The following is a 4980-nucleotide window of genomic DNA, read 5'->3' as shown; positions in this document are numbered from 1 at the left end:
CGGGCGGGCAGCGTCTGGCACGCGGCAGGAGCGGACGGGAGGCCCCAGAATGCCCCGGGCGCTGAGCAGCTCCGCGCAGGCGCAGTCCCTCCCGCCCTCAGGCCCCTGTGCGTGTGCGTGGGGGGCGGGTGGCCTTGCAGCGGTCCCGCCCATTCTCGGGCCCCTGTGCGCGTGCGCGGTGTGGGGGGGGCCTGCAGCAGCCCCTCCCGCCCTCGGGCCCCTGCATGTGCGCGTGCGCGGTGGGAGGGGCCTCCAGCAGCCCCTCTCGCCCTCGGGCCCCCGTGCGCGTGCGCAGTGTGTGGGGGGAGCACGTGCAGCGGCCCCTCCTGCCCTCGGGCCCCTGCATGTGCGCGTGCGCGGTGAGGGGGGCCTCCAGCAGCCCCTCTCGCCCTCGGGCCCCCGTGCGCGTGCGCAGTGTGTGGGGGGAGCGCCTGCAGCGGCCCCTCCCGCCCTCACGTCAGGAGCGGGGCCTGAGGCAGCGGGTCTCGGCGCCCGAGGTCCGCCCTGTCCGGAAGCGCGGTCCTCAGAGCCCCCGCCCCCCACGCGGGCGCGGAAACCAGCAGCACCCACGAAGCAGGTGCGCGGTGGTCGGGGAGTCCCCGCGGCCCGGCTGCTGGAACCCGATGCCTTCGGAGCTGCGGCTGCCCCGGCCTCGGGTCGGGCCCGTGCCCTCGGGCCGGGAGGTGCCTGGTGGCCCCGGTTCCCATCGTGGACGCGCCGCGGCACAACCAGAGGAGCCTGGCACGGCCCTGGAAGGATCAGAGGGACAAGCTGTTGGTGAGGAGCAGGTATGAGAAGCTGCGGCTAGAGAAGGTCGGGGACGGACCTGGCGGGTGGTGTGCGGGTGGTGGAGGCGGCTCGGGCAGAGGCCAGCTTGCTGCAGGCCTGGACTACCTGGGAAGGTAAGTCTCTGACCTCCTCCAGTGGTGCCTGAGGGCTGCCCAACGAAGAACCGGACTGCACGAGAAAGAACTGAAAAGGAAGGCCAGAGATCGCGAGCACTGAAGACTCCGTGGGAGAGACCCTGACGCCGCCTAACGAGATCAGCCAGGTCTGGAGCAAGCCCAGGTGGAGGCCTCGGCCATCCACGTGAGCTCGAGGAAGGAGCGGATGTGGACAAGACCGCTGAGCAGAAGACTACAGTAAATGACGAGCGCATCGTCATCAGAATCCATGACCTCATTTCCAAGATAGAAAACAGTAAATGACGAGCGCATCGTCATCAGAATCCATGACCTCATTTCCAAGGTAGAAAACAGTAAATGACGAGCTTATCGTCATCAGAATCCATGACCTCATTTCCAAGATAGAAAAGATCTGACATGGAAGTTCCTGATGAATGTCTGTCTCCCTTGTCTGTCAGTCTGACTATTCAAAGATCTCATGCTCTTTCTTGATTCTTCAACTTGTTTTTAAACTGGGTTGCTTTAAAAAGGAAACTAAATAGTTTCCCTTTAGTCAATGAGGGAAAGAAGAAGAGAGAAGAAGAAAAAGGAAGAAGAAGAAAAAGAAGAAGAAAAAGAAGAAGAAAGGAGGAAGGAGAGAAGAGGAATTATTTTATAGTACAGGCTTTGGAATGACACAAATGATTTAAATGCAGGTTTACATTCTGTGTCATGTACTAACTGGTAGCCTTAATCTCGTTGAGTTCAATTTCCTTATCTATAAAATGGTTGCAATAATTGAAATACTGGTGTGAGATTAACAATGTATGCCTGGAAAAAACACTTGAGAATAATATCTATTAAACAGAATTGAAAGTCCATCAAAATATTATTAGTAAAACTGTGGGACTTATGTAATAGACAGATGGAGCAGTAAGAGCACAGATGCTTCAGGGACACATACTAGTATATATAATAATATAATGGTTGATAAAGGCCACAATACAAATCCATGAGGGCAGAAGAAAAATTTCAATAAATAGTTCTGAACTCTGCGTGAAATCTTTGGAAAGAATATAGTTAGATGTGTAGTTTTCACCTGAACAGATAAATTCCAAAAAAGTTACAGCACTAAACAAAATGAAACTTTTATTTCATTTTATTTATGATTTTATTCTATATCAATTAGAATAAAATCAAAGTCAGGAAATACTGGATATTGACATAGAGAATAAACTTCAAAGGCAAAAGAGCAATAGCAGAATCACAGAGAAGAGGTGGACAGATTTGACTACATGGAAAATTAGATCTTGGGAGTGCCAGGGTGGCTCAGTTGATGGAGCATCCAACTCTTGATCTCTGGGTTGTGAGTTCGAACACACAGTGTAGAGGTTACTTAAAAAAATTTTCTTTTAATCTTAAAAAAAGTTAGGTCTAAATGACACCAAAAAAAGTAACGAAATATTTCTATCACTTATGATAGGCCAAAGGTTAGTACAAATATCTAAAGAACATTTACAAATCAATAATAAAAATGTAAACCCTACTAGAGAAAAGTGAACAAAAGGTGGAGCAAGATATTAAGTGGTACCAAGATCCCCCGAAAATTAATACAAGAAATCTCAATAACAAACTTAAATTCACTTTTTTTTAACCTATCATATTGGTAACTAATTTTAAAGAAAAATACATAAGATACATTACTAGTGTTCCCTGAGTTTAGAACATTCATGTATTGCAGAAAGGGAATAAATTGGAGTAAATGTTAAGGAAATTATACTAGATTTATAATTCTTGACACAATATTTCTCCTATATAAATTTGTTCATAAAAACTAGAGATGCAGAAATCACTTATGTGCAAAAATATATTTATTAGAGGATTATTTACCATAAAGGAAAATTGGAAAAAATAGGGATGGATAAATAATGGCACAATCAAATGATAGTATACTACGCAGCTAGCTAGATGAACAATTTTGAAGTTAAGGGAATGGGAAAATGTTCATAGTAAAATTTTAAAAGGATGAAGGAATATGCAGTTTTATAAACCTCTGCAGGTTTTAGTGGATGATAGTGGATGTTTTCTCTCATTTTTAGTGGTTTTCTCTCAGGGAAAATAGGTAACTTCCGTTTTTTACTTTGCATTTTGCAGTATTATTTCAAATTCTCTATAATAATTATATATATCTTAATATTCAGGAAATGTGCAAAATGCTGCTCTTCACATTGTATTAAGTACACCAAACTATAAAATGCATATGCAGATGGTCTCAACTATATAAATACAAGTGTTTATTTTTAAATCACTTTAAAGTTTTTTTGAAAAGCCTGAGGAAAAGGGGTTTTATGTCGATTTGGCAAGCAGTGGACAACCCGAGCAAGTTCACAGGCAGGGCACCATGTGATCAGAGCAGCAGTTAGGAGGAATCGCCTAGGAGGGTGCTAACAGCTGGTGCGGAAAGGTGACTCAGATCAGGCTGTGGTAGGCAGAAGGACAAGAAGGGGTTGATCCTGAGCTACAACCGGGAGCAGAACTGAAAGTACTTGGAGCCTGGGAGTGGGACATGAAGGACAAACAGGAGCCAAGAACTTAAAAAAGGCATACAATTATTGTAAAAAAATTTGAAACAATAAAGGAAAATACCAGATAAAGCAAGATAAAAATAAAAATGCCAGTTTATAGAAACAAGGAAATTTGGAGGAGAAGCTGGTTTGAAAAAGATAAATGAATTTTTAAACCTGTGAGAAGTTTGTGGCTAGAAGAGGATATCAAAGACGTATTTAAATATCTCCTTTAGTTTTTTTTTTTTTTTTTTTTAATTTTTATTTATTTATGATAGTCACAGAGAGAGAGAGAGAGACAGAGACACAGGCAGAGGGAGAAGCAGGCTCCATGCACCGGGAGCCCGATGTGGGATTCGATCCCGGGTCTCCAGGATCGCGCCCTGGGCCAAAGGCAGGCGCTAAACCGCTGTGCCACCCAGGGATCCCCTCTCCTTTAGTTTTTATTATGTAAATATAAACAGTAAAAAAAAATCAAACAGGAGAGAAAGGAACACATTAATATCAAATCTCCTACTGAATTTCCTACAACTACCCAGAGGCCTACTCTTCGCCATAACTGCTTTCAATTGTTTTCATTTTTATTTCCTCTGGTGATCAATTTCATATCTGCTCAGACCTCAATATCTTATCTATCACCACCAAACATCCCTTGATCAATGTCTCCATACTCTGAAAGATGAGGAACTTCTCTGTTCCTAATTTTTTTAAGATAAATTATTATTTTGGCATTCCTTTGGTAACTGTTGTAACAAATTACACTTCTGTAAGAAGTTTAGGCTTAAACTTTTTATATCTTGATCAATCAACTTCAAACAGTATATCATTGAATTCCCCACAATATAAACGGAGAATACCAGTGATTATAAACTTCCTTCCATCTCTTATCCCCCCGTTTTTCTCCCAATATCTGGCAGCAATATAATCACTTTTATTAAAAAGTTCGGGACATTTGTATTTTTTTCTGTAACTATAATAAAATAACTCATGTTATATCTCGTGGTTGAATTCTAAAAACTGAAAACATATATACACAGCATTTGATAGTATAATTATGTAAATACTATTGATGTAGAAAATACTGCTTATCTGGGGACCTGCCTGAGAAAGAAATGGAATTCTTTTTTTTTTTTTTAATTTTTATTTATTTATGATAGTCACAGAGAGAGAGAGAGAGGCAGAGACACAGGCAGAGGGAGAAGCAGGCTCCATGCACCGGGAGCCTGATGTGGGATTCGATCCTGGGTCTCTAGGATCGCGCCCTGGGCCAAAGGCAGGCACCAAACCGCTGCGCCACCCAGGGATCCCGGAATTCTTTTTTTTCTGTGCTTTTTAAACAACTTTATTGAGTGTAACTTGTACACAACACAATTCATCCCTTTTAAGTAGACAATTCCAAGGTTTTTAGCAAACTTACCAAGTGGTGCAATCTTCACCATAATCCAGCTTTAGAACATTTCATCACTCCAATAAAATACCTCATGTCCATTTACAGTCAATTCCCTTTCCTACCCCCAGCCCCAGGTAGCCAC

This window comes from Canis lupus, chromosome 36 (genome assembly GCF_011100685.1).
Source record: "Canis lupus familiaris isolate Mischka breed German Shepherd chromosome 36, alternate assembly UU_Cfam_GSD_1.0, whole genome shotgun sequence".
Taxonomy (NCBI): domain Eukaryota; kingdom Metazoa; phylum Chordata; class Mammalia; order Carnivora; family Canidae; genus Canis; species Canis lupus.
The sequence above is the reverse complement of the archived record's forward strand: the minus strand, read 5'-3'. Positions refer to the sequence as shown.